At 43.3% G+C, this 25,828-nt stretch overlaps 1 long non-coding RNA gene across 1 annotated transcript; it reads left to right on the top strand.

Moving 5' to 3' along the window:
• The first annotated feature begins 337 nt into the window (after window positions 1-337).
• Window positions 338-24,517, top strand: LOC103181150. Its single transcript, XR_488176.2, has 4 exons — window positions 338-715; window positions 1,162-1,232; window positions 15,791-15,874; window positions 22,181-24,517. It is a non-coding gene; the product is annotated as an uncharacterized LOC103181150 (long non-coding RNA).
• Window positions 24,518-25,828: the final 1,311 nt, after the last annotated feature.

A 25,828-nucleotide genomic window follows, 5' to 3' on the forward strand; every position in this document is an offset into this window, starting at 1 on the left:
CTTCACACTGGGGGAGTTTTGCTCCATTGCCTTATATAAGATGTCAGGCTGAGGCTCCAGCACTGAGTCAGTGCAGCACTGAGTCAACGCTGCACTTTCCAGGCACAACCTACCTTGCTGGCGCCTGGCGCCGGGTGACGGCACAATCCAAAATAGTCCCCTCTGACGTCAGCGGGCCAATGGGAGGCCGGCAGTGGACAGCGGGGGGCGGGGCTCCAGAAGCAGGTTAGGTTGAGCGGCGGGTTCTGGGTTCCTTGTGGCCCTATTGGCCGCCTCCTCAGCCACACGGCCCGCCCAGCCCGGTCCGGCCCGCCCAGCCCAGTCCGGCCCGCCCAGCCCAGCCCGAGCAGGGGCACGGGGAGCGGGTTATTAATGCAGAGTAAGCAGTCTGGCTTTGCTGCACAAGCATCGCCGCCACCACTGAGCAGCTGGACCTGTGCCAGCAGCCCAGAATTAGCTCATTGTTCAGTCCACTCCAACTACGGACAGTGGGGTAGACACCAAGACAGCTTGTGGGTGTGTGTGTGTGTGGAGGGGGCAGAAGGCTGTCCACAGAGCTTTGGCTGCGCTTCATTTTTTTGTGGAGTGCAGTAGTTTTTTTTTTGCAAAACACACTGGTTATTTTTAAAAAAAAAAAAATTTGCTCCCCATTTTGGGAGCCGGTTGCAAAATCTGTATGTAGGTGGAAGGTGGAGCGGAGCAGAGGGCTTTGTCTGTAAGTACTGTGTTGTACCGCCGAGACGTTCATTCTGCAGCTCAGGCTTTTCGATTTGTGAATCAGAAGGTTTTATTTGCAGTCAGTGAGCAGTCGCTGGTGTGGTTGCCGGAGCTGACCGCCAGACAAGCACTCTTTTGTTCTTTCAGCGTTGCAGATTTCCTCGTAACCTTATACGACTTCGTTTTTTGCAGATTTTCCGAGCCTTTTTGCAGGTTTCGGGGTTTTTTTTTAAAAAAAAGTGCCTTTTAATATCCGAGGGTTTGTTCGGTTTGCAAAACCCGTCTGCATTGCATTACACGTCTTAACATCGCGGCAAACGATTCTCGAATTGCCCGGTGATAGCGTTAAATTCAAGAAGTTAACACTGTGCCTGGAATGGTAATTGTCACGTACGCTTCAGATGATTATAAATGAGAATGATGCATCCTCTTTGTCTCTTGTAGTTTGTTCCCCTTTAGGAACTGAGATGACCTGCCTGTAGTCCCACCTCTGCTTGAGAACCATGCATATAAGGGTAAGAATTGATTGTGACTCAATGAATGTTAGTTATGATTCAGTGAGTTCGTGGTTAATAAATCACCGAATTTGCCAGGATGGTTTTTTTAAAAAAATGCACAATTTAGGGCAATGTCATAAATGTTTTGCTCATGTAAAAAAAACATGTATTTCCTTCCACCAAATGCTGTATATATTTTAATAGATTGGTACAGCATTATCTGAAAAATGCAGACTGAATTTACATGAAACAGTTGTTGCTGTAAAATATCCAGTAAAAATGTATTTTTATCCCGAGAAAGCAAAATAGCCACTCATTCTCTTCATTGCTAATGATATAATAATTCTTGCATTTTGAGAATCTACGAGGATGCAGTTTGAATAAATCAAAATATGTCATCGTATCTTTTTAAACAAAAGAACATATTTAATTGATTCCCAGTAACTTGATGTTCCTGTACTTAGTAAAATATTATGCTTTTTGAAACTTTAGAACCCAAGTGTTCTGCGCTTTTCCTGTGCAGTATTCAGTAGAAGTTTTAGGAGCATCAAAATCATTTTTTTTTGGTGAGCCTGGTGTCTGATACATGAGGTACCCATCACTATACTTAGGAGTATCCAAATCAAAGGATACTCTTAGGTAAGTTGATGGGTTTCCACATGTGTCAGACACTCAGCTGACCAAAAAAGCATTAGATTTTGAATTGTAATAATTCATGAAAATCAATAGAAAACAATATTATATGGAAAATGCTATAAATGTATATGGAAAAATATTGTTAATATATATGAAAAACTTGGGTGCTATAAGATAGAAAAGCTCGTACTATCTTTAGATCAATTATTATCTAAGAGTAGTAGTTTTCATTTAAACTTTCTAGTTAATTGTGAATATAAATTCAATCTAGCATTATGATTAATTAAATAAAAGGAAATCCCTTACATATATATTCCATTACAATAAAGACTTTAACTTGTCTGACATCCTCACACCAATTCTGCTGTTGACATATATGCTTTTGTTTGTTGTGCATTACTAACCAAGAAAAAAATATATTTATTACTTTATAATTAGAAAATTTAGTTGTTAACATGTGCAGTTTACATTTTGTGGGTCGAAACACTTTGTTGCCAGGAACGAATTATGCATTACTACTCCATGTGTGAACAGAAGATATGATCTTAAAGGTACATTACCACTTTGGAAATAATCCTTACTGATTGATAAATGAGTCTATGCAATAGACACTCTCATTTTGGCACTTGCTCTGGCCTGCATTTACTGTGCCAAAAACATGTGACTTCTTTGTAGGACTTGAGGTTGCTGTGGGAATTGATGCCAACTTTGCCTCTGGTAGTGATGAGTTGAATTCACTGCAGTCGACTGTATGTACAGAATTTGCTAATGTGCAGCCTGGTGCTCAATATTAGTGACATTGACAAAGCAAGGGTAGTTTTTTTTGGAAAGGGGCACTGCAACTTTAAATACAGCTGAAGTTTGGAAATTATAATCTCATTTATAAAGGAATAGAGCAACAGCAGTGTGCACTTCTATAGTGTCTTTCATGCTGGATGAGAGGCTCAAAGCACTTCACAGTATCAATGGGGAGAACAGTGTAGGCAAGCAGGGGAGTTTGAGGGTGGTGATCAACATCACAATTAAAAGACGCATCGTTAAGATAAGTTTGAAGGCAGGCAGGAAAGGTGCAAGGTGAACGGCTTTTGTGAGAGAATTCCGGAGAACAGGACATAATGGCTGAATACTCGACCACTGCTGTTGGGACAGAGGGAGTGAGATATGAGCAGTAGATCAAGAAACCTTTGAGCAGTTATGTGAAAAAAAAAGCCATTAAAAAAGATTGTTTTAAAATAAATTGTGCAACAAGATATTGGTCTCCCAAACAGGTTCACCATCCCAACCATGAGTCCAACGCTTGGCATTGAAACATGATGAGTTTGCACCAATTGCCCAGACTGTACATTGGGTGCTGTGGTATTGGGAATCAGGCTATTAGAGTACATGTCATGTTTCAGCAGCTAAACTCTAGACATGCAGCAAAGTTAGTCACACAGATTGGAAACTGTCTGACTCCTAGTATCTTTTTCTCTTCAAAATATTTTAACTTGTGAAATGTTTATTTAAGTTCAGATGAATACTTAAAATACTACCATTGTTGGTCCTTATCCTATAGTATTTTAAAAAAACGACCTTAACACTGAACCTTCAGAATTTTGCATACGTAAATGTTGCAAAAAGACTGCATCCGGAATAGCTGACACATATTGATTTTTTAAGTGGTCTTTCTTCCACAGCTAAAAGTATCTCCTCTCACAGGTTATTGAGAAAATGAATGTTGCTATCTGGTTTCTCCAGCAATTTCTGAGAACCTCAGGTTCTGGGTACAAGCCAATATATGGAAGTATGTAGTGTATGCTTTGTCAGAGCATTGCAGAATTTTTGCATCATTCTGATTTGACCTATTAACAACAACATAAAAATTACATTTGTTTAGTATCTTTCACATCGGGAGGACGTCCCAAGGCACTGGAGAGTCAGTGTTTCGGACCCGAGCTGGGGGTCGGGATTGGGGAGGGTGGAAGGCATGGGGGGGAAGCAGGGTGATCGAAAGTACGGTCGAAGAGGAGGGTCTTGAGATAGGTCTTGAAGGAGACAAGGGAGGGGGCGAAGCGGAGGGACTGCGGGATGGAGTTCCAGGGGGTGGGGGCAGAGTGGCAGAAAGCCCGCCGCCAAAGGTGGGGCGGGCGAGGCAGGGTATGTAAACCAGGCCGGGCGGAGCCCGTTGAACGAGCAGGATGGTAGGGGGTGGTGAGTTCGCAGTGGTAGGGGGGAGCAAGGCCATGGAGGGCTTTGAAAATGAGGATCAGGATCTTGAACTGTACCCTCTTTGTGATGGGAAGCCAGTGGAGTCGGGCGAGGATGGGGCTGATAGGGTCACGGAGCCTGGTGTGGGAGCGGGCACGGGCTGCAGAGTTCTGGATGATCTACAGCCTATGGAGGGAGGTGTTGAGGAGGCTGACAAGCAAGGAGTTTGCATAGTGAAGCTTCGATGTTATGAATGCATATAGTAATTTAATATTAATAAGGCAATGTCTTATTCATTTAATATTAATATTTAATATTAAATAACAGTGTAACAGTCCAGTTAGCAGCCTGTAAGTAGAGAAATACAGTAACTTCTATTGCTGCCACTATGTATCATTTATCTAGCCAGTCAATCAAAGAAGAATTAAGAATGCTTGTTTTTGTTTGCTGATCACTTGTGGGTAAAGGCACCAAGGTAGGTTTTACAGTGTCTGTTATCCAGAACAGTTAGTGAATGTTATAACCAACTGGAGCAAGTAACCAAAGCTTATCAGGTGGTATGCATTAGTCTCAGTTACTTACTGTTTGAAGAAGACAAGATCCAAAGGAAACATTGACATCTCCCTTTAATCTCATAAGATTGAAGGAAACAGAACTTCAAAGGACTTGGTGAGGTCTGTTTCAACAACTATCTCCTAAGCATCTGACCTGAACTCAGTCCCTGATGACATTGGGAACTTGGTCTGTGAAGAACTGTGAACCAGTCCAAACCACTCTTTGTCACTGCATTTGTGCTCTAATGACATCAGCCATTGTTGTCCACAGGGCTATTCCACCTTTCTGGGCTTTCGTGTATTCAGTGTCATTTGGTAAAAAGCAGAGACAAAGTCAATACTACAGCATGAACAAAATTGGAAAAAAGATAAAAGTTTATTCTGGGAGTTCTCTGGCTAGTTTGGCTTATGTTGGCTCTTTGCTATTTCTGGTCATAAACCTTTCATAAGAAAATTGCTGTGATAGAGAATCAATACAATAACAACTATCATTTTATAGCCCCCTTCACATTGTATAGAGACTTGGAGCAGTTAAGGCAATGCCTTATTATTTCTGGAGCTGAACTCTGTCATCTGTATATTTCATGCTGATCACTGCCTTGCCATTCAAGTTTTCAATACCTGTATTTGAGTGGTGCTCTTCATGCATGGATAATTACATCAGTCTGCTGTATGCTATGTACATTTAATGGTGCATTCAATATTTATTGCATCAATGTGCAGGAGGTGGATCCTCCTCCTGTGCTGGCAAAATCAGTGAAGCTGGGCTTGGCATTGGACTTTTGAGTTATGCACCAGTGCTTTCAACCACTGGTTAGTGGGATACCGGCTTTTATAGAAAAATTCTCAAATGTTGCTGGTAACCTGTTCTCCAGCAGGCGAATCGCATGATCTGCGACTTCAGTGCCTCGCCTCATGGACATCACTACTGAGATTGGTACTATATAGATAAGGTAGGGGAGGGGGTTGGTGTTCACTTCTAGCACATCCAGGGTATTTTATGTGTTAAGTGTCAATTGTGGAGACTTCAGACATTTCCACTGAATTGGAAGTGAGAGAACTTAAGAAGTGTTTGCCAGTTGTGCAGCTTTGTTTATATTTCATACCAATTCAAGACTTAAGAATCATAAATCATTTTAGCAGAAATTTCAGTACCTAATAACTCAGATATTTGGATGTTGAGACATAAATATTCTGATTTAAAATGGCCTTGAAAAGTTACATTTCCACCACTAAATACTAATCTTGCTGGGTGGAACATAATGTTCTATCAACTATGTACATTTCCAGTGGGCTTGTAACTTGGCACAGTTGCAAGATGTATTATTTTTGAAGTTGCCTCGCAAAGACCCGAACTGAAAGTATAGAAAACCCATGATGACTTAGATGTCGATATCTGCTTTTTTTCCCTGCACGCTGCTCAGTGTTATCTTCCAGGTTAGGCAACCTGGTGGATAACACAATGAGTGCCCTACCTCCTCTCTCCCCTCTGCGCCACCTTCAGCCCCCGCAGTCTTCATGCCTGTGGGGCTGACTATGCCCCACTAACTGCCTGCCTCAAGTCTCGGCATTCGTATCTTGGCTGCCGCTCTCGACCCGAGCTGCTTTTCCCCAGAAATGCTCCCTACCCTGTAACTCTCCCACTCTGTCCTCCTCTCTCTCCATCCTCCTTGCCTCCGATGCCCATTTGAGCATCCTGCAGCCTCCCTCTGCTCCAGCCTGGGAATCCTCCCCTGGGCTCACCGTGGCACTCGGCGTTGGCGGTCCAGCAGCAGCCACACTGACTGCCCCTGACCCCCACTATCATCACAAGCCGCACCCGGGGCTTAACTTCTTCCTTATCCACATTCCCACCCTCCCTGCCAATCCTCCCAACACCCCCTCCCGTTTCACACATTCCTCTGCCAACTGCCCCCTCCTCATCGGCCTACAAAATGTCCTCTCCCTTTATAACAAGGCTCTCGCCATCAACAACATCATCGTTGATGAAAACATTGATATCCTGGCCCTCACGGAAACCTGGATCACCCAGGTGACACCTTCCCCCTGACTCAGGCCACACCACCTGGTTATACCTTCCACCCTACCCCACGTCCTAACTAGCGCCGTGGTGGTGTGGCCCTCACCTCCGTGTCATCACTTGCTCTATCCCTCTACTTCTCCGTCTCATTCCCCTCCTTTGAACACCTTATACTCTACCATCCCTCCAATCTTTCCCCAAAATTCTCCTGTTTTATCGCCCTACCCTCCCCCACCTTCATCTCTGACATCTCCGCCCTTCTAGCTTGCCTCTGTCTCTGTTCTCAACTCCTCCTCATCGTCAGTGACTTCAACCTGCATTTCACCGCTCTTGCTCTATCTCCACCAACTTATCATCTCTCCTTTCCTCTCACAGTCTTTCCCTCCACATCCACTCTGCCACCTATGTTCATGGCCACCCACTTGACCTGATGATTACCTGGGGCCTCAGTATTTCAGGCCTCACAATCACCGATAAAGCCATCTCAGATCATCACTTCATTTCCCTTAACTCCTCAATCCCTCTCCCCACCGCCACCCAACCCAACTCCATCTCAACAACGACAACAACAACTTGGACGGACGGCGTCTCAGAGCACTTCACAGTAACGAATCCCAGGGCCGAGCCAGGGGGAGGAAGGTGACCAAAGGCGCGGTCGAAAAGAAAGGTCTTTTCTCCACTACCAACTGGCTTCTCCATCCACCCTCTCACGCCTCATCCATCAACTCCTCCAACTCCAACTGTGAGGAGATGCTGCATTTCCTCGAGACCAAAATCGATTGGATCCATTCAGCCGCCTCCGCCCTCCCAACCGCCACTCCCTCCGCATCGCTCTCTCACACTCTGGCCCCTACCCATCCCTCCCTCCACACCTTCAAGCCGCCTCTCTCACCACCACTATAACCCGCATGAAGCCCACCATCTGCTCCCTTGACCCCATCCCTACCCCTCTCCTTACCTCCAAGTTTCACCTCCTCGCCCCTTTACTTTCAGACCTTGTCAACCTCTCACTGTCAACTGCCACCGTTCCCATCCCCTTAAAACAGCTGTCATCACCCCATCCTTTTAAAAAAAAAAAAACTGCTACAGCATGGAAATAGCCCCGGTCAAGATAACAAATGACATTCTGTCCATCTGTGACCAGGGCTCCCTCTGTCTCCTCGTCCTCCCCGACTTCTCTGATGCCTTTGATACTGTGGACTACTCTATCCTCCACCGCCTCTTCTCTCACCTTAACCTTCAAGGTTCTGTCCTTGAATGGTTCAGATCCTATCTCACATCGGCTCCACTTTGTCTCCACAAATGGCGTTTCTTCCAACCTCTGCACCGTCTCGTGTAGTGTTTCTCCAGGCTTTGTCCTTGGTCCTCTCCTCTTTAAACTGTATATGCTCCCTCTTGGTGACATCATCCGCAGACATGAGGTCAATTTCCACATGTACGCGAATGATTCTGTCTCTCCACCCACAATTCCAGGACCACTGATGTCCTGTCAGACTGCCTGTCAGACATCAAGTTCTGGATGAGAGCCAACTTTCTACAGTTCAACATTAGCAAGGCCAAGGATTTCCTGACTGGCTCATGCCAGCGCTTCCGCACCTCAGGCACTGGCAGCATCAGCATGTAAGGATGCACACTCCACCTCACCAAGCCAGTCAGAAACCTAGGCATCTTGTTTGACCCTCAACTATCCTTTCTCCATATCCGTGCCATGACCCACTCTGCTTTCCCCCACCTTCTTAACATTGCTTGAATCCCCCACTGCCTCACCCATCAGGCCGCTGAAACACTCATACATGCCTCCATTACATCCAGGCTTGACTCTGCCAATGCCCTGCTTGTTGGCCTTTCCAACATTTCCCTCCACAAGCTGCAAATCATCCAGAACTCTGAAGCTCGTGTCCTCTCCCGCACCAGGCTCTGTGACCCCATCACCCCCACCCTCGCCCGGCTCCACTGGCTCCCCATCCCTCAGAAGATCGAGTTCAAAATTCTTGTCCTCACCTTCAAGGCCCTCCATGGCCTTGCCCCCCCCCCACCACCTCTCCGACCTGCTAACCCTTTATCAACTGTCTGCTCCCTCGGCTCAGCAGGCTTCGGCCTGCTCCAAGTCCCCTGCCCGGCCCGCCCCAATATTGGCGGTTGAACCTTCAGCCTCTCTAGCCCCACCCTCTGGAACTCCATCCCACATTCCCTTTACCTTGTTCCCTCCCTTGCCTCTTTCACGGCACGCCTCAAGATCCTCCTCTTCTACCATACCTTCGGCAAATCTCACCTTCCACCCTCCCTGATTTCCCCCCCCACCGCCCACCTGGGTCCTGATCCCTGACCGTTCCACACCTTGGGACGTCCTCCCGTTGTGGAAGGCGCTATACAAATGTCATTTTGTATTGTATCTGCTGATCTGGAAGTAGGCTGTCTTTAAGGTATCCATCATGTGTTTAGATAACTAAGCCATACTTGTCCATTTTGTTTGCTTAATAGCTGTTTTCAAATCATAGAGAAAACTGTGGCTGCTTTTGTGACTTCAAAAGCCATCAGCATATCATTTTGGACCTGATGTTCAAAAAGATTCAAACAGCCAGAACGATGTTGACCCCACGTTTCTAATGCCAATTCCCATTGCTCCCCAACGTATACCGCTCTCCACCAAAATAATCTGCTACAAGGGGAAGCTAGTAAAACATGTAAATCATTCAGGCAGCATTTAGAAGGAACTGATTAGGTTCTACGGATAAAAGAGATGCAATACTTAAATACAGCTGTTATGGAGAACCACAGAAGTTGTCTCCAGCTCTGGACCCAAGAACAAGATGCTGCTGATTCGACAGCATGAGCCAAGATATCAGCATGCCTGCTCTTGAGAGGAATGCTTATCTACCTGTATCTTAAGAATGGCTGCTAAGAACATACTCGCAGAAAGAAAGATAAACTGTATGTAGTAATATAGTGACTAATTGTATTCTTTGTTTAACACAAAGTTACAAAATATTTCAGAACCCATAAAGGCAGTAAATTCTTCAGGTGGTTATTAAAGATTTCACAAAAGTGGTTGAATAGAGTTTCTCCCAGATTAATTGATCATTTATCCCTGGCTGCTTGTTTAAATTTGAAGAATACCTAAAAAATAAGATGTCTAATACTTTATTAGTTTAAACTGTCAATTTTCTAAACGAGAAAACAGCAGTGTGCTCCTGAATGCCTGCCAAGGTTACCATCATCTTGGAACTAAGCCAGATTGAAGCGTTGTAGCTGAGCGTTTCCTTGTACCTGAAGTTTGAATTCATTACCTGAGGTACATAGACACACATGATAGTAATAATCCCTTCTTGTACTTGTCCTTCTTGTCCTTAAAAGACTTCATATGCTTACACAATAGCCTTTGGAAAGGGTGCATTGCAAGGGAAAATTACATCTTAAACAAGAAAACATTGGCCCATCCACTGATTCATTCCCCAAACATTTTAATGGAAAAAATACCAGAAAAAGTTTAGACAGGAACTGCTTTTGAACCACAGTGTTTTAAAAAGGATTTAATTTGCAAAAAAGAGTAGCTTATTCACTTTACTACTACTGGACAACTAGTATTTAGTGCTGTCTTAATTGCACATGAGCAATAAATGTTCTGATAGCTACAACAACAATGCAGGGCAGCATCCCAGAGTTCTTGACAGTGGCAGAGCTCGATGCCGAGCTGGGAATAGGGGAAAGTGACCGTAGGCACAGTCGAATAGCGAGGTCTTCAGGCACGGCCTAAAGATGGGGGAAGGAAGGGGCAAGGTGGAGGGTTAGAGGAAGAGTGTTCCAGAGTTTCAGGCCATAGCGGCTGAAAGTGCAGCCACCAAATGAAATGGAGGGCACGAGGGACATGCAGAAGAACGGAGCCAATGGAGCGGCGGCAATGTATTTGGGTTGGGAGGTGCCAGGGCATGAAGGGATTTGAAAACGAGTGTGAGGATCTTGAAATCATCTGTTCGGAGATGAGGAGCCAGTGGAGCCTAGCCTGGTGTGATAGCTGATGGCAGAGTGAGCACATGGGCAGATTTTTGTAGTGCTGCTTTTAAATGGAGCATCTACAACCTTTGTCTTCTGGGTGTGATGGCAACTCTGCAACTTGAATTTAATTCTGTGTGTGGGCGGCAGCTACTGAGAGCGCTTCCCAGTAACGGATCCAAATCATCAGCAGCAAATGAATCACCGAAGCTCAAAATGTAACCCAAATCTCTTGAGCAGTCACTCATTCAAGTGATGTGACCCTCCCAAAAAAAATAATAGGAACAAGCAACAATGAAAAGTTTCAGATATAACCTAGTAGTTTTTTTCATTTACAATTGCCATACTACAGTACTCGCTAGCAGTCTCAAGAGATGAACTACTAAGTTCAGTGCAGGCTTTATTTTAGTCGGGGCTCCACATCCTAGAAACAATATACCAGCCCTGGAGGGCTTCCAGTGATGGTTAACGAGATTAATACATGAGCTGAAGGGATTTAGCTTTGTTTAGAGGCTGGGTAGACTGGGTTAATATTCCTGAGGGCAGAAGAGACAAAGGAATGATTCGATTGAGGTATTTAAGATAATGAAAGCAGTTGCCAGGATAGATAATGCACACTCATTCCCTCTGGTAGAAAGGTTTGCCAAGATCTAATAAACTGGTGGAACAGGATCAGTGGGTTGAATGTTTTTCTCCTGTTCCTGTATTTTTATGTTTCTAATTGTACACTTGGAGTAGTGGTTATACCAGTAAATAAACCATTTTCTGATAGATGACAGCATGGGCAGATGAAACATCTAGAACATCTTGCATTTATGCAGTTTCATTCACATTGGATAACATTTTGGAGTGCTTCACAATGGCGAGGTCGGATGGACAACGGGGCATGGGGGGCCTTAGCATGGTTGAAGAGGTGCTAGGGTGTGAAGGGATTTATCCATGAGGGTGAGAACCTTGAAGTCAATCCATTTGAAGACAGGCAGCCAGTGAGCCCCGGTGAACCCCCTCCATTTTATCTCCACAAACGTCTTCTGCTCTAGCCCCTAGATCGTCTCATGCGACATTCCTCAGGGTTCTGTCCTTGGTCCCCTCCTCTCCAATATATATATGCTCCCTCTTGGTGATATCATCTGCAGACAGGGGGTCAACTTCCACATGTATGCGGATGACACCCAACTCTATCTCTCTGCCTCCACCCTTGACTCCAGGACCACTGCTGTCCTGACAGATTGTCTGTCAGACATCAAGTCCTGGATTAGAGCTAATTTTCTTCAGTTGAAATTCAACAAGACCGAGGATTCCTGATTGGCTCCCGTCAGCGTCTCCACACCTCAGGCACTGAAAGCATCACCATCCATGGTTGCACAATCCATCTTACTAAGCCAGTCCGGAACCATGGTGTCTTGTTTGACCCTCAACTATCCTTTCTACTCCACATCTGCGCCATGATCTGCTCTGCCTTCCCCCACCTTCACAACATTGTCTGGCTATGCCACTGTCTCACACCACAGGCCGCCAAAACCCTCATACACCCATTTATAACATCGAGGCTTGACTATGCAAACTCCCTGCTTGTCGGCCTCCCCAACCCCTCCCTCCATAGGCTGCAGATCATCCAGAACTCTTCAGCCTGTGTCCTCTCCTGCATCAGGCTCTGTGATCCTATTACCCCCATCCTCGCCCGACTCCACTGGCTTCCCATCACACAGAGGATACAATTCAAGATCCTGGTCCTTAACTTCGAAGCCCTCCATGGTATTGCTCCCCCCTATCTCTGCCACCTCCTAACACTCTACCATCCTCCCGCTCACTCCGCTAAACGGGCTCCAGCCTGGTTCGTGTCCCCCCACCTCACCCGCCTCACCACTGGTGCGCAGGCCTTCTGCCACTCTGCTCTCCACCCTCCCCAATCCCGACACCCAGCTCGGGTCTGAAACACTGACTGTCTAGCACCTTGGGACGTCCTCCAAGTTACAAATGTAATTTTGTTGTTGTTGAAGATTCGAGTAATGGCTGTGCTGAGTTTGGTGCGAGTAAGGATACAAATGGTGGCATTTGGGATTAGCTGCATCTTGTGGATGGATGGTGGACCTTTGGAGACCAGCAAGAAGGGCATTACGGAAGTCAAGGCGGGAGGTGACGAAAGAGTGGATAAGAGTATGACGGCATGTGGTGTGAGGTAGGGGTGGAGACATGCAATGGTAAAGGAAGTCAGTCTTGGTCATGACCGGATGTGAGGAAGGAAGGAGAGCTGAGAATCGAACCAGTTGGTTTAGTGAGAGAAGCCAGGGAGGTTGTGGCGGTCCTTGGCACAGTATAAATCTGTTCCATGCCAAGGCCTTATCTGGATCAAGCATTCAAGGCACTTTAGTAAATTGGGTGTATTTATACATTTTTCTCAAGCGCCTGAGCTACATTCAGAGAAGGAAACTGGCTTCTTTTCACTTGCTGGTATTCACATGTTGAGGGTTGTCAGCGTATCAAGAACAAACTTGCATTATTTTATAAACTTGATTTCTCTGCACCCGACCGAACAATCCCACAGAAAAGGGTTGAATTCCTCGAATGTAAGGCATTTATGCAACCACTGGACAATTATTCTTCACATCAATGTTTAATACCCAGGATCCAACCAAGATTCTTTCATTTGTCACTTGTTCCTGATGTAATAATAATTCTTACACTTGATACAGGACTTGGCATGTCTGAAGGACATCTTAAGATACTTCACCGGATTTACTGTAAAGTGTGGTGACTGTGTAGGTGGATGCAGCACCTAATTTGCACACAGTGATGTCTCACAAATGGTCATGAAGTGAAATGACCAATTTTATCTAAGTCACTGTTGGCCAGCACACTGGGGTCAATTCCCTTCTTCTTAGGAATATTCCAAAGACACATTTAAGCCTACAAAATTACTTAAAATATATTCATAAAACTAGTATTTGTGCTTAATGGGAATAATTGATTAAAAGTGCATGTAATTATCAGAGTCCTACAGTTCTACTGTTGTAACATGCTTCTCAATATGACTAGTTATAGTGCAAATAAGACTTTTCTCATACATTTGCTGTAGTACATTGAGCCAAATTCCAAAATTCTACACATTGTTGTATTCCTTACTGTTAATCAGGCAGGCTTGACCGAAGTTTACAGTTGAGTCAGTAATGCTTATATCAGATGACTGGGCTGCGGTAGTTATGGGAATGAATCCTTGGTGTTTCAGTCATGTACTTTCTCAAGGATAACAAATGTACTGAATTTTAAATGGGATCAGGAAAATAAACCCAGAAAATATTTTCAGATATAGCAAGCCAGCACAACAAGGGCACTGGGTCACAGTTGCAAAAGGCAGTTTCAGGATAAACACCAGGAATTCTTTTACCGAGAGGGCAATTAACAATTAGAACCAGTTACCAGAAAGGAGATTAGGACACTGGGCTCATTGAAGAAACAGCTTGTTGATGCTATGATGGGAGGACTGTAGGTTGGGTGTTCTGGATTGATGAGGTCAAATGGGGCAAAGTGGCTTCATCATCTGAGCCTCTCTGGTGACCTTGTGAAATGCGTGCTAAAGAGTTCTTTACTCATGTTTACTACAGCAACCAATTACATTTGTATAGCGCATTTTCATCGGGGGGACATAACTATATCCCAATTAATTTGATGTTCAGAAAACAAATCAAATAAATTGCGTTGATGCTTTATTAAAAGAGTAGTTGGGGTGTAAATGCTTTACTGTCTTTGCTTTGGGTTGGTTTGGTACCAGACCAACTGTGCAGGTGGATGTCCTTACCATAGAGTACACAGAGTGCATTTCTAGCTAAATCTTTGTGTAAGTTCTCAGAACCAACCTATTTGGCTCCCACTGTTCTTAGATCACTGAGTATGATGTGGTCATTGAGTGCTTTGAATACCATAATGGAACTTAGTAGAATAATATTGCAATATATTAGATCACCTCTATATATTTGTGTCGATTAAGTTTGCCTGTTTGATGCATACCATATGTTCTGTCTGCAACAGTGGAAAAGGTTGTCCTTTTATATTCTCTTGGGTGGTGCAATGACAGGATGGAGCCAGACATTATGTGGATAGATGTTTCATAACCCTGACTTTTGTTGCTAAGAGTGGAAAAGGTCTTCAAGTTGCACTGGGCGCTAGAGATCATCCAAGAGACTTACATAGCCCAATGTAGTAGTAGCAATAATAATAATAAAATAATAATTCTTACATTTGATGTAATGCCTTATCACGTCATTAAAATGTCTCAAAGTCCTTACAGGATTTTCTGTGTATTTAAGGTGAATGTATGCCACAACTACACAGTGTGAGTCATATTTCTTTGGCTTTTCTTTTGTTGATTCGCTCCATGCTGGTAACTCATTAAGTTCAATATTGGCTACAAGAGCACATTGTGACAATATGCCCAAACCAAGATCACAAGGTGAAGTGGGAAAATACTGATACACCTCCTGGTATTCTTGCCTTCAAATAGCAACGTGGTATTTTTCCTGTTAACAGGACCATAATTGGGTTAGAGACAGTGCTGTAAGAACGATTCCTCTTCTGTGAAATAGATATAATGATCTTAATTGGTTTGTAACTCATCTTAGCTCTGGGTCGCCTAATCCTAATGGTGCTTTTGCATTCCACCACTTCAGTCCTTTTTCTCTGAATGCTTCAATGTCAAACATGTTTAAAGCAAAATAAATGTTACATCTCTATTTGTGTCCTTTAAGAACTAATAAAGTTACCAAATATAAACTTGTTTCACTTTTCTGGTAAAGAAAGGTGGTACTGGATAGCTCATACATCAAGTAGCTCCATAGATAGAAGTTATAATTTCACAGGTCTTAAACTAAATATGGTAGCTTGTGTTATGCATTTGGGGGTAGAGGAGAGACTAAGAATAGTTAAGTTTAAGTAATTTAAAAGGCATTCATTTGGGTGGACAGATTTGGAGTTAATAAGAATTAGCTGCAATGAAGACAAAAAAAGAGGGATACTGCAGTGTTATTGTAAAGATTAAGATATTTGCATTCATTTGCAACAAATGTGTTTTCTGTAAATTTGTAGTACTTTCCTATTGTTTATAAATATCAGTAGCATTGCAAACCTTTTATCATTAAGTTGATATCTGATTCAGAAAACACACTTTGATCAATACATTTTCTTCTTTCTTCAAGGCCTGGCAAAGCTTTGACACGGTGTCATCTCGTGTCATTTAAGGACTGCTGAAGACCAGCTGCAATGATGGAAGTGTTCCTTTGGTAAGAAATGCTTGTGGGAGGTTAATAAACCACTAAACAAACACACAAGGAAATACATGATCCTTGCATTTGATATCGTTCACATCAGGGGGCGTCTCAAAGAATTTCACAGAATTTACTGTGACTGTATTTTTGTTCGCACTTTGGAGGCGTAGTTGATTGGCTCAAAGTATTTTATAAGCATATCAAAAGTAAAAGGTAGGGTGGGTCCAATTAGGGTCCCTAGTGGAAATCTTCTTGTTGAGGCAGAGGGCATGGCTGATGTACTAAATAAGTACTTTGCAACTGTCTTCACAAAAGAAGACGATGCAACCAATGCCATAATATCGCAGGCGTGTGAACAGAAATTTAATATGATAAAAATCAACGGATGGAGGTACTAAAAGGTGCTCAACATAGAAAGAGGATTGTGTCCAAAGAGGATTGAAAGATTGTGGCCAGAGCCTCCGCTATTTCCAACCTTGCTTCCTTCAGTAACCTAGGATGCAGCCCGTCCGGACCAGGTTGACCATAGAATTCAAAAGTCAGGAGGTTATGTTGAATATTTATAAAATGCTGGTTAGGCCTCAGTTGGAGTACTGCGTTCAGTTCTAGGCACTGCACTTTAGGAAAGATGTTAAGGCACTGGAAAGGGTGCAAAGGAGGTTTACCAGAATGGTACCAGGAATGAAGGACCTTAGTTATGAAGAGAGGTTAGCGAAACTAAGAATATTCTCCCCAGAGCAGAGAAGATTAAAAGGGGATTTAATGGAGGTTTTTAAGATCATGAGAGGATTTGATAGGTTGAACCAGGAAAAACTGTTTCCATTGGCATGTGGGTCAGTAACCCAAGGACACCGATTTAAGTTAGTTGTTAAAAGAAACAGAAGGGAGGTTAGGAAAACATTTTTCACCCAGCGAGTTGTTTGGATCTGGAATGCATTACCTGAAAGGGTAGTGGAAGCTGATTCAATAACAACTTTTAAGAGAGAAGTAGATGGGTATTTGGGAAGGACAAGATTACAGGGCTATGGAGAGAAAGTGGGCCAGTGGGATTGAGTTGGATTGCTCTTTTCAGAGCCGGTGCAGACACGATGGGCCGAATGGCCTCTTTCTGTGCTGTATGAGTCTATGAAGTATTTCACTCAGATGTTGCCAAGCATAATGAAACAGCACGATTCAAGGGCAACAATGCCTAGACTGGAATTCCATCCAGCGAGATGCAGTGTTCAAACAAAGGAATCCAAAGCATACATTTGAGGACTTGAATTATATTTATTTATCTCCTATTAACTGTGAATTTGTAGAATTGACATTTAATCTATATCTGTAAATCACACAGGTTATGCATTTCAGTTCCGTTGCCTTTAATTACCCAATCAAACTAAAAATTCAGTATTAGTGGAATGCATAAAAAGCAAACTTTTTTCTCATTTGTTCATATGTATGTTTCCTACATGACTGAAATGCAACAATTCTTTTCATTCACTAACCATGTAATCTTTGAATATTTTTTCTGCGATCTATCCAAACAGTAGTAGTCTCTGTTTCTAAAATACCATATTCTCTGTTTCTCACTGTGCATAAGACTCTCTTAAGTAATTAAGAATCCCTTTACAACAACAACAAGATTACATTTGTATAGCACCTTTCACATCAGGAGGACATCCCAAAGCGCTGGACACGGAACAGCATTTCAGACCCGAGCTGGGATCGGGGGAGTAGGGAGGGGAAGGGGGGTGGTCGATGGCATGGTTGAAGAGGAGGGTCTTGAGGCAGGACTTGAAGAAGGCTAAGGAGGGTCGAGGCGGAGTGACCGGGGGTTGGTAATCCAGAGGTTGGGGGCAGAGTGGCTGAAGGCTCTCCCACCAGTGGTGGGGCGGGTGGGTCGGGGAATGTGGAGCAGGCCAGAACCGGCTGAGCGGAGGGAACAGGCGGGTTGGTAGGTGGTTAGGAGGTCACAGAGATAGAGTGGAGTGAGGCCATGGAGAGCTTTGTATGTGAGGACCAAGATCTTGGACTGGATCCTCTGAAGGATAGGGAGCCAATGGAGTTGGGCGAGAGTGGGAGAGATGGGGTCACGGAGAAGCCATTGAGAAGCTTTCTGTAGCATGTCCAGCTCGGACAACCCTATCTGTTAGGTTTTAGCTTGCAAGATAACTAGAGGCTAGTAGGAAGAATCCTTGCTCCCAGTGACTGGTTTGTCATTCTAAACCCTTCTGATAAACCAGACTGACTGTAATCAGCAGTGCCCTGTACTACGGAGTCTCCTGATTCAGGAACTGGTCTACCGAGTGTTGACTCGATTCCAACATTTGGTTGCCAAGCATGTTACCTTGGAAGCAGCTCAGCTCCAAGGAGATCCCACTTACCTTCTCCCAAAGAGGAGAATCACTAGTTGGTCATTTGACATCCAACAAGCGCAGGTTTGAACCCTCACTAGGTTGATAGCAGGTTCCAGGAACTCTCAGTGAGCTTCTTAATGATCAGTACAGCTTAGTGAGAAATATGTGAGAGCATTGCCACCATTCTCCCGTCAGGTCAAATTCTTTGGAGGGAAGTTGGGAAAGTTTTCTGTTGCATCTCATCTGTGCTGTACCTGGCACGCTTGGTGTTTACAGTAACACAAAACCCACTGACCTCCCTTGATTTTGTGAGTGAAATATGAACCAAATTAAAACCAAAATTATAAAAATTCCACTGTGGAGACTGATATCTAGCACCTGATGTCTTTAGTCTGTTAATTACACTCTTGAAGGATATTTCATGCTGTGGCACAATGAACCATCACAACTTTTTAGTTAAATGCCACAGTTCAGTTAATAACTCTTCCTTACGTGGAGTGTGTACTGTGGGAGACGAGGTTCTTCCAGATTCATCTTACCCCAGACAAGCTGATCTTTGTCCTCCCAGTACTGAAAAGTAGCAGTGTACCAACCGCGGTAACAAGCTGTAATGCTCTCCCAATAAAGGCATCAGTAATCTCTGACCATATGGAATTTCAGACTCTTCTTAAATGGAAAATGTGCAAGGAAAAAAATGTTATTGCAGCTGGATTTCAGCTGCAAAGCAGTGCCTTTTGGATGGTAGCCTGGATTTCGGCAATCTTCTCACAGTATTACACAGGGTCATAAATTAACATCAAACCCGAGACCTTTTACTTTCGAGCGAGATCCCTCTAAAATTAGAAGGATTTAAACTATGCTCTTTGTTTCTTTCCATGAAACCATTGTCATGGGACAGACGGTCTTTGAGAGCAGATGTCATAAGCACATGGAACAGTTGAGAGGGTTTGAGGGGTTTTCAAGTTCATTTTTAAATATGCATAAATATTTGAAAACAAATTCCCATCGTCTCCCTTTTAAAAGGCAGCTCATTCATTTCCCCTCCACCTATTCTTATATTTTGAGCGAAATTCTCTCATCCTTGGCAAATTTAATGATCGTAGTGGACAGAGGCATCTTCTGCTCTATTGGCTGATGAATTTATTCACCAGCGAAAGAAATGGACTTGTCAAGGTTGGTTCATTTGCTGAAGATCTGCTGAAGCACAACATTCCTCAAAGTTTTAGCCTGTAAGATCAGAATTGTGGAACGTAAGTCTTATTGTGGAAATCATTTCAATTCAGTCTTAATTTGGACACAAGTTCATTTTAAGAGCCACAGAAAATCAGGTTCCAAATTAAGACAGAAATTAAAACATTTCTATAATTCTGAACAATCTTCAGACACCTTATCGCTTCGAAGCAATTATTCGGACATTGAAACTGTTCCATACACTTCCACACTTCCTCAGTGTGCAGGTTTTCAGTAGTAACTGAGCGCACATTACATAAACTGACTAAGACTGAATAATAATCCTAGCATTTGATATAGAAGCTTATTGAAACATCTCAAAAGCACTTTACAGGAATTTATTGTAAAGTGACAATATTTGTAGTCAAATCTGGCAGCCAGTTTTCACACATTAATGTCCCACAAATTGCTACAACATGAATGACCAATTTTACCGCTTTAGCTTTTTAAATAGAGCCATGAGATGCTTAACATCGATCTGAACAGGCAGGCGGACCTTGGTGTAATGACTCATCTGAAGAATGGCAGTTATGACAGTGTGATGCTCCCCTAGCACCGTATTCAGCCTGAATTGTGAACTTAAAGCTCTGATGTGATTGTAAAACCCATGTCAGTGTGTCTCAAAGTGGGAAGCACATTGGACTAGGAGCTTATTAGTTCAATTCCCAGTCTCTCCTAATTTTATTGATCTCAGCAGAGGCTTTGTGGAGAGGCTGAAATGGTCCAAGCCTTCCCAGTATCTGGAGAAAGCCATCTGGACTCCTGGTCCTGGTTACTCTTCAACATCCTTCGTAAGTGTGTACGTTTTGTGTGTGTGTGTGTGTGTGTGTTTGCGCGCGCCCATCCGGTTGGGAGAGATCAGGTTTCAATGCCGTGCCTCCGTTAATGAGTGGTCTGCCAACACTGACCACCAAGGCTCAAACATGAGTTTGACCACTTGGGTAGGGTATCCGATGGCAACCTGTGACCCTGGGATTGCCCCCCAGTGTGATGAGGCTGAGAATTAGGAACAAAAGCAATATACCAAAGGGAAGAAAAATCAGCTAAATAATTGGATACACTTTTTTATTTTAAAAATTCTGAAAATTTGTCACAAGTAGTTACGGTTAATATTTTTAGGTAACTACAGCAGGTTTTGTTAGACACACCGTAGTGTACCTACGTAGTGTACTGTATTTGTTGGCCTCTACAGGATTGTGCTGGAGCCTAAACTAGCAAATCGTACAGAGTTTACAGTCATGCCCTACAGGCGAAGAAAACATTCCAACGTTAAGGTTTCAAATCTAACAACTGGCTATTTTATGTGAACCCAGGCAGCAGAAAATTTTGCCTGCAGACTCGGAGCTCGTATCTGCTGCTATCATTGGATCAAAGGGCTCGCACTGGTCATGAAAAATTCATGATCGAGCCAGAGCAGCTGAAAATCCATAGAGGACATTGCTACTTTCAAAGAGGTTGTATTTGAATAAAACTGTTCACAGGGTATCCAAGGCTTGCCAGGAAGCTTAACAGAATCGAATGAACTTATTACAAGATGGGTTTGGGTGAAAATAGTCCCTTGGTCCATTTGATCTCTTGTTGTTGATTTCATCCTTTTGGAATAATCACCCTACTGTCTTCCTATTGAAGCATCAAGCAATTTTTTAAATGAGTCCTGCCCCCTGCCCTCAGCCACACATCCTGGCAATCTGTGACAGTTCTTAATTACCCCTGGGTAAAGAAACACTTCCTGATGTCTGACCTGAAATTACCCTTGCAAATCTGAACCTTTGCTCTCTTGTTCTACTATGCATCTAACAGGCTTGTTATCGGATTACTTTTTCAATACAATTTCAAATTTTATATAACTATAAGGTTGGACATTGCTGTGTAGAAATAAAGTTTAAGTGATATGTTCACTATACAACAACAACGACAAGACTTCATTTATAGAGCGCCTTTCACGTCGGGAGGACGTCCCAAGGCGCTGGACAGTTGGGTCAGGACCCGAGCAGGGGGGAAATGGTCAGGGTGAGGGGAGGGAAGGGAGGGAGCGAGGAGGGGGGAAATGGTCAGGGTGAGGGGAGGGAGCGAGGAGTGGATAGAGAGTTGAGAGGGGAGCTGAAGGCACGGTCAAAGAGAAAGGTCTTGAGACCGGCCTTGAAGGAGGAAAGGGAGGAGGCAAGGCGAAGGCACTGGGGGATGGAGTTCCAGAGCCTAGGGGCTGAGAGGCTGAAGGCCCGGCCACCGATGGTAGGGCGGTTGGGGCGGGGGATGTGGAACAGACCGGAGCCAGAGGAACGGAGGGTACGGGCAGGTAGGTAGGGGGATAGTAGGTAGGAGGGAGCAAGGCCGTGAATGGCCTTGTAGGTGAGGATGAGGATCTTGAATTCGATCTTCTGGGGGGTGGGAAGCCAGTGGAGGCGAGCGAGGGTGGGAGTGATGTGGTCGCAAAGCAAAAATTATGCAGTATAATTAAGATCTCGTGAAGCACTTTGAGACATTTCAACGATGTGATAAAGCGCTGTGACAAATGCAAGGATTATTATTAAGTCATTCTTCTTAGAGCAGCTTGGGCATTGTTGTGTCTGATGACTATGAAAGTAAGAATTAATTTTCACATAATTTGGATTTGCAGTACTTTCTGATGCTGTACAATATTTTGATGGAGAGTTTCAAGTTGTTTCAAATGTTCAATTTGCAGGAGCATTGCTGGTTGAAATTCTCTTGTTTAATTGAATTAATTTAATTCCCCATTGCATTTTCATTAAAGGGAATACTTTAGATCGACCACCCGAAAAAAAGCTGGCTTCAAGAAGGGGAACAACAAGATGCAAGTCCGGGGCCTGACTCCAGCTGATGCAGGTTCACATCTTGCTGCAAGAAGATGGATTCCCTCTGTCTTCTATCATTACACTTCCATATGTATTAACTTGGTGTTTGGGTGTTGATGAGGTGGCACAGTTTCAGAGTTTGTTTGTGTAGTCGTTTTTGTTTTTTTTAGTTTTAGATAAAAGAACTTGAGGGGACTCTGAACTTTGCGGATTATACCATGGGAAAACGTCACCAGAAAACTACAGTTTACATCTTGACAGGAATCACAAAAACTTACACTGTGAACACACAATGTTTACAACCACCACAGGTGGGCCTTCAGGCCTAATAATACCATAGCAAAGTGTTGTCTTCCACTAGTCCATTGCAAGTATACAACCAAAGAATTGCTTCTTTTACAGGGCACTGTCTTGTTTTAAATGGTAGGATAATGCAAAGGCTGAGAGTCCCTTTCATTTTATTTTTAATATAATAAGCTTTCTAGTTCATAACTTTGTATGTTGGAAACCTCCAAATGACCTGTGTAACCCCATATTTTAAGTCATGTAAATTTTATGTATAGAACTACTGTAATGCATTGTTTCCTTGTGGTAAGTGATTGAGATTGCCACGGGATATGAGACACTGATGAATGGTGCTATTTTGGATTTTAAATATGCTCCTTGGCAAGGTAGCTCTGATGGATTTTTATGTTTTAATTTCCCTGTTCTGTGAGAGGGGGGTTAATGCTTTCCTGATTGCTATTTTTTTTGGACTGAAGTGACGTTGTTTCTGAGTCTTTGGTGGCTTTCCTATTGGAGCTAGTAAGATAGGAGCAGTACTTGCTGACTGAAGAGTTGACTTGCAGCAATTAAACACGTGACAATATCCGATAGAGACAAAAAAAGGGACTAGTGCAACATTGCAACCTTACCTTTTAACAATTACTTTTCCCCCTTTTTAAATACAGTACTTTCATAATTTTAATAATGTCTAAAAAAAATTCAGGAGCAGGTTGAGAAAGGTGTTTTGTTATGGTGAATGATGTTCTTCATGGGCAAAATGCACCATAAAAATAAAAAAAAGTAATTTGCATGTACCAGTAAAGTCAAGGCATTGCCCACATTGGTACCATTAAATTGCCTAATTTGAAAAATAGATTATTAGAAGCCAGATGATAATGAGCAAAAACTACAGCCGTACCCACAATGTGAAGCGGTACAAAAACATTTGAAAGCAGTTTTTAAAAAAACTATTTGGAAGTACTTTCTCTGACAGAAGATAGATGGCAAAAAAGTTGCCAAAAATGTGAAGTCATAAACCTAGTGGTATCTCTTCTTGCTGGACGGGAGGATCTGTTCCTACTCGAGTTGGGTGAACTGGAGCTAACGTTTATCAAGTGAAATTTGAATTGGCTCCAAAATGCCAAACAGATGAATGCTGAATTCACACCGAGTCAATAAAGTGGAACTTACAGTGCCAAAGGCCTGTGCCAATCTCTGAGAGCTCCATATCGCTCTCCCTTTCTCTCTCAGACAGTTCAGCAAGTAGTTACAGCTGTTGTGAATGATCACATCAATAAATAAATAAATAGCTGATACCATCAAATTCTTAGCACCAATTATGACAGTGCAAGGTTTGGCCACTTACATGAAAATATTTGGGAGCCGAGGAGCAAATGCAACTGGCTTGTACATCATTGTGCAGTCAAATCAGGTACAAATCAGTGCCTGCATTGCCCCAAGTTTGATTCTGTTTGCTCAAATAAAGCGGCTTTTTTTTTTGCTAAAGGACAAAAACTTCAAAATTCTTAGCACAAACTGAAAGGAAAAAGTGGGGAGAAAAAGGATGTTTGCTATTTTGTGTTTGCTCCCTTTAAACAAGAACCATATAGTAACACCAGTTATGGTATGCTGCTGTGTCCAATATGGCCTGAAAGCCCACCTTAATAAACATTTTAATGTCTTCTTAGCTCTTCCTTCAAATGCAGGCCTCCTGCTTGTTCTGAACTATTCCAGCTTCTGACTGTTAAAGCTGATGCATGTATTCTTCATTATTTACTGTGTTTAAATCTTATGTTAGATTAGGATGCCAATTGTGTAGCTAGCGAAGTACAATAGTACTTTAGTGGCAATTTTGTAGATGTAAAAAGAATATGCTTTAAGACAAAATGATGTGCTTTATTGAAAATGTGATCTTCAACTGTTTTACTGTTGTACTACATATACCCAGTGTAACACTACTTTGTGCTTATTTTAGTAGAATTACCTTAATAAATATTCAAAGTACAAATTGATTATATTTTGGTAAAAATGCATATATTCATTTTTAATTGCAAACCATGTAATTAACGAGACTAACTCTGAGAAGGGGTGGACTTTTAATTTGAAGTCTCTCCCAAAAACCTGGTACCATCATTTACCATCAGTGTTAGTTTTCATTCCAAGTCATTCTGCTCATATGTTACGAGCCCATCACTGAGATCAAGGGACTGAGATGGAGACTTGTGGTTAAGAGTGCTCGTCTCGCAAATAAGAGGATCTGGGTTTGATTCCCAGGCGGGGCGAAACCTTAGTTTCCTTACTCCACACAACTCGGTTTACCTAGGAGTCAGTACGAACTCCAGTTGTTAGTCGATTAATGGATCACTTTCCTGGGGTAATAACCCCTCCAAAAAATAGTAATTTGATCACTCAATCCATAACTGTTTGTGGGACACTGCTGTGCGCAATTGCCTGCTGTGTTTCGCCCACAAAATATAGTCAATCCACTTTTCAATAAATTCTGTGAAGCGCTTTGAGACGTCTCAATGATGTGACAAGGCGTTATATCAAATGCAAAGATCATTAATATCATTTACAAGCCCCATCACTGAGATCAGTTACAAGCCTGAGCCCTGAGATCAGTTACACGCTCCATCGTTGAGAGAGATTCTCTGTAGGGACTAATTAATGCTGCTAAGCACCATTCTGTTACGTAATGACCGTATCACCCCCATCCTCAACAGACTCCACTGGCTTCCCATCACACAGAGAATACAGTTCAAAATCTTGGTCCTCACCTTCAAAGCCTTCCATGGCTTGCTCCCCCCTACTCTGCGACCTCCTAACCCCCTACCGTCCTGCTCGCTCCTGCTCAGCGGGCTCCAGCCTGTTTCGCGTCCCCCACCTCGCTCACCCCACTATTGGCGGGCGGGCCTTCTGCCACTCTGCCCCCACCCTCTGGAACTCCATCACGCAGTCCCTCCGCCTTGCTCCCTCCCTTGCCTCCTTCAAGATCCATCTCAAGACCTTCCTCTTTGACCGGGCTTTCGATCATCCTGCTTCCCCCCTGCCTGCCACCCTCCCCGATCCCGACCCCCAGCTCGGGTCCGAAACTCTGACGGTCCAGTGCCTTGGGATGTCTTCCCGACGTGAAAGATGCTAGATAAATGTCATTTTTTTGTTGTAATGCCAATTAATAGGCATCAGGTGTGGGAATTTTCAGTACTGGCTGGGTTTACAGTAGATCTGATCACTCCGCACAATATTGGTATCTTCCATGATTTACAAGAAAATTGTCCAACAAATTGGCATTCCCATTTATGTGTTAAATATATGGTATTTTA

This window comes from Callorhinchus milii, unplaced genomic scaffold (assembly GCF_018977255.1).
Source record: "Callorhinchus milii isolate IMCB2004 unplaced genomic scaffold, IMCB_Cmil_1.0 Scaffold1, whole genome shotgun sequence".
Lineage (NCBI taxonomy): Eukaryota > Metazoa > Chordata > Chondrichthyes > Chimaeriformes > Callorhinchidae > Callorhinchus > Callorhinchus milii.